The following is an 8,635-nucleotide window of genomic DNA, read 5'->3' as shown; positions in this document are numbered from 1 at the left end:
AAATGTAAACACACATAAAATAAAGTTATGTCTTGATTGATTAAAAAAAAAAAAAAAAAAAAAAAAAGAATGTAGCAGAACTCCTGGAACTGAAACTCATTCAACAAAATAAAAACTACAATTGAGAGTATAAGTAGCAGGTGGAGCAAGTGGAAGAAAGAACTTCTGATCTTGAGGGCAGTCTTTTCAAAATAACCTAAGCAGACAAAAAAAAAATTTTTTTTTTTATTTAGTGAAGACAATCTAAGAGAGCTAGCACATCATCTTAAGTGCACAAACATCCATGTCATGGGTGTTCTGGAAGGCAGGAGAAAGGAAAAGGCATGGAAAACATTCAACAAAGTAATATTGCAAAGCTTCCCAGGTATTGGGAGAGATACGGACTTCCAGATCCAAGAGGCTCAAAGATCCCCAAACAGATTCAGTCCAGAAAGGTCCTCTCAGTGACACATGGTCATCAAACTGTCAAAAGTCAAAGACAAAGAGAATCCTAAAAACAGCAGGAGAAAAGTGTCAAGTCCCCATCAGACTAACAGCAGACTTCTCAGCAGAACCGTACAGGCCAGAAGAGAATGGGGTGATATATTCAAAGTACTAAAAGGAAAAAATAGTTTATTTCCAGACAAATAAAGTAATCCTAAGTGGAGCTAAACATGCTACCAAAATGTCTCCTATGACAAGGACTGTGGAAACTTTCCACTGCTCTTGCTGGGCACGTTTCACTCATTTCTGGGGCAGCCACTGGATGGGACTTTGTGTGGCCGCTAAGTGAAGCAGATGGAGAAGGAGGGGCCTTGCTGGGTACGCCGGATTCACCGTGTGTCAGGTCGTGTTGTTAATCCTCACAGCTCCCCTAAAAGGAGGCACACATTGTTAGGGGAAACTGCAGGTTTCGCCAGCTCAATCCGGGTTCTTGGTGTCTCGAACAAAGAATTGGATGAGAAATGCCAGAGGTGAAAAGCAAAGGACAGTTTATTTAGTAAGAGGGAGAGAGTACACTGCACAGAGCATGCAGGGGGCTGGAGCTAGAGTGTGGCTCTAGAGTGCCGACTGTTACATTCCTGGGGTTTAAGTCCTCCCAGCTGGATACATGTCCTTTGGTCAATGGATGAGCCCTGGTAGTCTCTGTCAATTGGCACCTTACCTGGTGGGATCTCGTTGGTCGAACCGAGTGGTGCCCTACCTGGGGGCAGAGCTCCCTGTCTGTCTGCACTGCCTTTGGGGGAACTTCAAACCCTACAACAGATTTGTTCACAAATCAGAAACAAACTAAATGCTAACGCTTCCCTTCCAAAGCAGGAGCCACCCGGACCCATCCCTCAACCTGGGGACTTGGTGTACATGAAGAAGTTAACTGCCTCGTCCCTCCAGCCCTGCTGGACTGTACCATACCCGGTGATCCTCAGCACGCCCACAGCTGTAAAGGTTGCTGGAAAGGACGCTTGGATACATTGGACTCATGTCAAGCCGGCACCGAACTCAAACCCCAACATCGACTTCTGGAGCGTCCAGACCACCGACCGCCCAACTAAGATAAGACTAGAGAGACTTTAACATGCTTTTTAAAATTCAACCCCTAAGATAGCAATGATTTGCTATAGCTACGACAACAGGGGGGAATGTTAAGGGACGCCCCAACCCCTACTGACCTTAACATATGCATTCTGCTTCTGTACAAATCACTTGCTAAAATAAATGGGGAATCCAGGGTGGGGAGGGGCTACAGGGCTACCCACAAAATTAGCTTATGTATCGCTGGCGTGCTTGCATTGGCTAGATTGTGTCAGGTGCGAAAAATTCCTGCCTAGCTAAAAATAAAAGCTGCGAGAGGTTTCAACTCGGGGCTGCCAGAAATAAACTTTTTTCCTTTTCCTATCACCCAGTTCTCGTGGGCAAATTTCTTTTACCCGTCGGACGTTGGCCATAGCATTTGGGGGCTCACCCAGGACTTGAACCTGGGACCTCTCGCACCCTAAGCGAGAATCATACCCCTAGACCAACGAGCCAGCCCATGGCTGTGTATGCCTGCGTCCTCAGGGAACCAGCCATACCAGCTGTCCTACTCACCAACAATCAGCTTTCCTCTTCCCGCTCTTGTTCTTTTCTAATTTCCCACTACAACAGCACAAAATTTCCTTCCAAGCCTCAAAGAGATCTAGCAATAACTCAGAGCACCCTGGATAAAACATCCTCCTGCACTGAAGACTGGAGAAGGCCCTACCACAGCCCAGACTCCCCTGTGAGCCATGGTCCTGCTGGGGCTCTCCCCTTGCCACCTGGCTCCAGGCTGCTGTGACCTTCTTCCCCATACCACAGCCCACACCACAGACCCCTGAGGCCTGTGCCACTCCCTGCCAAGCCCAGACCCAGGAAGCAGGTGCCCTCAGCTCAGTGTCCACATGCTGTGGGTGACCTGCAGGAACCATGTTCCCTTCCATTCCTCTTTCTTGGGAGAAAAATGGCCCCCAAAATGGCAAAACTCTAGCTGTTTCCCATGAGAGTGAGCACAGAGGTTCTGAAGTTTCATTTATGCTCTGCAGTCAGTGGTGCAGAGTGTCTGGTCTGTGGGTGATTCCTCTGTGAACTGAAGAGTTTCAGAGGACATCACCCTTGTTCCGGAAAGCAGAAACCGAGCAGAAAGCAATTTAATGATGAACTAAAAATATCTTCTGGCTTCTGGGCCAGCATGCAATCCTTACATGCATTTATGAAAGGATACACATGAGGCCAGGAGACCAGCTTTGCTCCTGCAGGAGGTGGGTGGATGGGAAAGGAAAGGAGGATGATGGGTGGGAAGAATCCACCATCCTGGTAGTGCAGAAATGGATGAGGGCAGGGACTGTAGGGGATTCACAGGGCAGGGTGCCATGTAAAAGTGACAGAGCCAGGCTTTCCAGTGCTGGCACCAGGAAGAGGCCCTCCAGGGTCAGGTCTGGGCCATCCCCTGGTGAAACATCATCCCAGAGAATATCAGTATCTGGATAAAATGGCACCCTCCAAGCCTGGGCATCTTATACCCACTAGACCACTTTCTCTTTGAAAATGAAAGCAGGCTTTTTTTCTGACTGCAATAAGATGCATTTTTTAAATTCAGAAAAAAATCAAAAGGCAAACATTATCCAAATTCAATCAGGTAGAAATACCCCTTACTAATATTTTGGAGTCCACCTTTCTAGTGTCTCTCTACTCATAAGTACTCGTAAAGGTAGATGGCCAATTTCTAGCGGGAGTATTGCTGTCTGTTACATCTTTTGCTGGTGCTCCATCCATGCCTGGACGTCTTTCCATCTCATAAATGAAGACAGTCACCACTGGGTTACAAGCAGTGTAAGTGCACTCCCCACAGCGGCCGCCTGGGGGCTCTGGCTTTCTTCGTGGTAACCTGCCGGGAAAAGACGTCCATGTCTCCTGCACCCAGGCCCAGTGACCTTCCTGGGGCAAATCCCAGGAAGGGGAACTGCCAGGCCACAGGATGCCACCAGGGTAGCCAACTCTGGTGTGGACCCTCGCCCAGCCCACCCTCATCCTTGCCCCCAGTGGACAGCTGTTGCTTTTCCTAATAACGGACCTTGCTTTTCTTGGGGAGAAATTTCATCTCCCCAACTCACACGTAGACAGAGCCCACCCTGGACACACCATCAGGCCTGCCCCCAGCCACAGTGATGGCCAATAACAGACTGCTATCCCAGTTCAAGCCCATGACAGCCAAGAACAGAACTTTTCCAGGATCCCAGGGAAGCTTTCTCTGCTGGGACAAGAGCTGAGCCAGGAGGAGCTTGGAGCTTCCGGCCCCTTGTGGACAACCTGCCCGGGGGAAGCCCACATGGAGGAGATCGGCCTGGAGAGTGGCTGAGGGAGGGTCCAGTCCTGCCCACAGGGTCCACTTAGCCAGCGCAGCCAGCTCCATCCCTGGCTTGAGCCCACGCAGCTTCCTTTTTCTTTCCTTTAATTCTTTAGTTTTTAATCTTTTTTCTTTAATTCTAGGACACCAGGTGGGGTTTTTTTTTTTTCCTTTTTGTCTTTTTTACTGACCAGTAACGGGATCGCAACCCTCGGTGTCGCGCCCGTACCGGGGACCGGCAATGGGATCGCAACCCTCGGTGTTGTGCCCGCACCACGCTCAGCCAGTGAGCGGGAACCGGTCTCCACATGGGATCCGAACCCTCAGCGGGAGCGCCACCACGCTCCCAAGTGGCGCACTATCCAGTGCGCCACCGGGCCGGCCCCAGGTGGGGTTTTTATAACAGAATCCTGACCGATGCACAACTGGGACTGGCAACTCATATGCACTGGTCAGTCCCCAGCAGCCACGTCTGGGCCACGTGACCCAGCCTCCCAGGCCCTGGGTGATTGACCTACCCACGGCCAAGGAGAACCCCCCGCCCAGGCATCTGAAGTCAGAAAGGGGGCCTGGGGACAGGGCATGACTGGAGAGACCTCAGTGACCCCAGAGGGGACCCCTGGACCCCCAGAAGTCCAGCTCTTCCTTCTCTGCTAAGACACCCAGCACCATCGAGTGAACATCATTTGCCAGCCCAGAAGCTGCGGTTGTCTGCAGGGAAAGAAAGGAGCCTCAGCAGACATGTAGTGGGGTCTGGGCACCTACTTGTGCAGACAACGGGCCCTTAGTACTGCTTTCTTCTCTCACCTACTGGGAGGGAGCGCCACCACCCCACCTTCCCATGGCTTTATTTCAATCTGGGACTTTCTGGCACACTGTAGCAGTGAGTTGAACATGAATTCATGTGCTCACTGGTCATTTGCACGTTCCTGCTTTTAAATTACTTGTCACTGTCCTTTGCCGTATGCACAAAGGAGGGCCACCTCCCAGGCCCCAGGCTGTCCCCAAGGGGGCCTGGCACATGCACATTCACACACGCACAGAGGCTGCATCTGCACCAGGGAGGACGCTTTCCAGAGCTGAGTCCATGGCTTCCATCATCCCCTGGCTGACTGCTTTCTCTGTTGCAGAGCACCGCTGGCCAGTGGGCCTGGGTGACCTAAGGAGGCCCTGCTCTCCTGTCGAGCACAAACCTCCCTCAGGTCTACCCTGGAAAGAGCCTTTGCACTCCTTGCGGAGTGCAAGTCTGGGAATCTCTTCAAAACCAAACCACAAATCATTGATACATTTAATTTTCAAAAATGGGACAAGAAATGTAAAAGCACCTTCTCATTATAAAAACCTCTAAGACCAAGAAATGACATCCCTTTTACCCCACTTCTCAGCATCTGGCACAGAGGTAACCCTGTGCCCCACAGTGGCTTCCCCCACCTGGGCCTGGGCAAGGCCTGTGCGGGGAGTAGTTTGGCCACCCCTCTTCTCCCCAGGGGGTTCTGCAGTAGTTGCCACCCTGTGACTCCTCCCCTTTCATCTAACATCTAGGAAAAATTTTCAGTATCTTCTTAAATGTCCAATGGTATCCCATGTATAAAAATACAATTAGGGGCCGGCCCGGTGGCGCACTGCTATAGTGCGCTGCTTGGGAAGCGCAGCGGCGCTCCCGCCGAGGGTTCGGATCCCACATACAGACCGGTTCCCGCTCACTGGCTGAGCGAGGCGCGGGAGCAACACCAAGGGTTGCGATCCCGTTGCCGGTCCCGGTCCGGTACGGGGGCGACACTGAGGGTTGCGATCCGTAGCTGGACACGGAAAAAGACAAAAAAAAAAAAAAAAAATACAATGACACATTCTGTCATTCTGTTCACAGATATTTTACAAGTGTTGTATGTTCACAGTTTTTCTCTGTAACAAATAATGTCACAGTGAATGTCTTTGTGTGTACATATGTGACAATATGCATGAATTTTTTCAAGGTTAAACATGGAAAGTAGAATTTTCAGGTTCAAGAGCACATGCATTTTACATTGTATAGATAGTGTAAAATCGCCCTCTACAGAGGCTGCTCTGACTTACTCCCTCCAAATTAGTTCTTCTACTGCTTCCTTTACAAATTACCACAGACTCAGAGGTGTAAAGATTCCACATTTCCTATCTCACTGCTGCAGAAGTCAGAGGTGTGGGTGCAGGTGGCCCCTGCGTCCCCACTCCAGCCCTCAATGAAGTAGGATCTCCCTTCAGGCTCCTCACGTTCTTAGCCCATTCAGTCCTTGTGGTGGTGGGGGGGCGGACAGGGATCCCCTTTCGTGGCCAGCTGTCAGCAGGGGGCTGCCTGTGTCCCTGTTACACTTTCCCCGTGGCCTCTCTAGCAACCTCGACCAAACCCCTCTCACACTTTGAGTCTCCCCAACTTCTGCTTCTGACTCCAGCCTGAGAAAGTTCTCGGCTGCTTAGGTCTCCTGTGATTACATTGGTCCACCTGGATAATTCAGGATAATCTCCCCGTTTTAAGGTACATAACTTTAGTTACATCCACTGAGTCCTTTTGCCATGTAAGTTAATGTCCTCACAGGTTTCAGGGGTCAGTGCACCAAGCTCTGAGGCTGGAGGGGCTCTCCGCAGCCACCGCACACGCCAGCCCGCCTGCAGCGTGACCTGCCTGCAGTGTGGCCCGCGTTGTACCTTCTCCATGGCACCTGCAGCTTTCATGTGCACCTCTCTGACCTCGGGTTAGGATTGGGCATCTTTTAATGTGTCGATGGATATTTGACGTTTTCCCTGTGAACTGCCTGTCCATCTCCTTTGCCTGTTTTTCTTGGGGTGCTTGTCTTTCCCTTGTTTGTGTGGAGGAGCTCTTTCACACTACGTGTCTTCTATGGGCTACAGTTTCTCAAATCTGTTGTCTTTTGACTTCAAGTGTGTTGGCTTTTGCTTCCTAAGGTTTTAACTACAAGCAATCAGATGTAGCAGGATCCCCTGTGGCTTTAATGTTCTGTGTCCTGCCTAATAAAGACACACCTACCCAAACACTAAGAGCCTACTCTTCTGTGTTATTTTCTAATACTTACATTGTTTTTTAGCCTTTTTAGTTTTTTAGTTTTAGTTCTTTGGTCCATCTGAAATTTATTCGTGTGTCGGTCATGTAAAATAAGGAGATAACCATATTTTTCCAAAAAGAAAACATCTTGCCAAAACACCTATTAAGTGGTTCACCCACGTATGCCACCCTCACCACACACTACATTTCTGCATTTATTTGGGATCATTTCAGTCCTGCATTCTCTGTCATTATTTGATCTGTCTTGTGATGTATCAATTTTTTGGAATTTTAATTTCTATAAATAGTAGTAAATTTTTATTACTTTGGGGCCAAATCAACAATGCCCCAACACACAGGCATGCACACACGTGCACACACAGACACACAACACACACACATGCATGCACAGACACCAGTACACACACACGTGTGCACACATACACAGATGAACGCACACATGTGCACACACAGACACACATACACACACACACACACACACACACACACACACCCCACAGCTCTTTTTCTCTTTCTCAAAATTTTCCAGTTTCCTCTGGCTGATGCTGATATGGTTAGCTTAGCTCTGTCTTTTTAATCCCTACTATAGTTATTGGGGCACTTGCGTTTCTATTTCTTCTTAAGTCAATTTTTAAATTTCCATTTTCCAAGAAAATTATTTTGGTTTAGGTTTTCCTCCAAGTTTTACATAATATTACCTTTTGGTTTTGTATATGTTCCTGTATTAAACTTGAACTAATTTGTATTCCTAATGATTAGGTTCTCTATTTTCTACTTTTATTTTCAACAAACCATTTTTCACTTTTATTAATGATATCTACCATTTTGTTAATGAAATCTAATTTTTGTCGAAATTTTCTACTTTCTTCATTTCCTTTTCAACCCTCATTAATTCCCACTATGTAATTTTCCTGGGTGGCTCTCCATACTCTCTTCGAGTTTCCTGAGTTAGATGTTTCCTGCTTACTGTGTTTATCACCAGCAGATTAAACAAGACCATGAACATGAAAATGCTTTGTGAAGTGTGCCATGTTACACAAACGGAGGTGGGGACAGAGACCAGATGTTCCAGACCCGAGGCCCACACTTCCCAGGGGTCAGAATTCATGGGTCTGGGAACTTGAATGGGAAAAATGTCTTTTTCACTAATTACAAACCAAAATTTAACTTTCTTTCAATTCTGACTAGAAACAGCAAAGCAAACACTGTTACCTGAACCTGTGGGTTTCTCACCAGCAGCAGTCACAGGCACTTTCAATGTCGCAGCAGTTGCTGCAGATGTCCTGAAACAGCATTCACCCTCACCACAGCATCAAGATTATGACAGCTTTTACACTCCTCACTAGGTTTCATTTCATGCATTAATAAACCCTTACACCATTAGATAACTATCTTTACTGTTTTGATAACTACATTTCATAATAATTGCATGTTTACGTAAAATACGAAAACATTATTCTGAAAAGAGGTTTTACCAGACCAGCATATAAAGGATTAGGATCCCACCTGATCCCCTGGAAATCCTTCAGCTTTTATAAGATGGGTGGATTGTGCAAGACCTCCACCTGATTACTGTCCTGATATGACCTCCCTCATGGTGGGATCAGCTCCTCTGGGGGAGCAGAGAGGGCCTGTGAGGAGCTGCCCACCAGGTAGGACTATTCTGAGCAGACCAGGACCTGCGTTCCCCTCTGGCTGTTAGGAACCAGACAAAAGGTGCAGCCCGAGCAGTTCATACT

General features: G+C 48.2%; 1 non-coding gene across 1 annotated transcript; it reads right to left on the bottom strand.

Moving 5' to 3' along the window:
- Window positions 1–1,934: 1,934 nt before the first annotated feature.
- TRNAP-AGG lies at window positions 1,935–2,006 on the bottom strand. The gene has a single exon. It is a non-coding gene; the product is annotated as a tRNA-Pro (tRNA).
- Window positions 2,007–8,635: the final 6,629 nt, after the last annotated feature.

Source organism: Galeopterus variegatus, unplaced genomic scaffold (assembly GCF_000696425.1).
Source record: "Galeopterus variegatus unplaced genomic scaffold, G_variegatus-3.0.2 Scaffold10177, whole genome shotgun sequence".
Lineage (NCBI taxonomy): Eukaryota > Metazoa > Chordata > Mammalia > Dermoptera > Cynocephalidae > Galeopterus > Galeopterus variegatus.
Note: the sequence above shows the minus strand (reverse complement) of the source record. Positions and strands in the feature narration are given on the sequence as shown.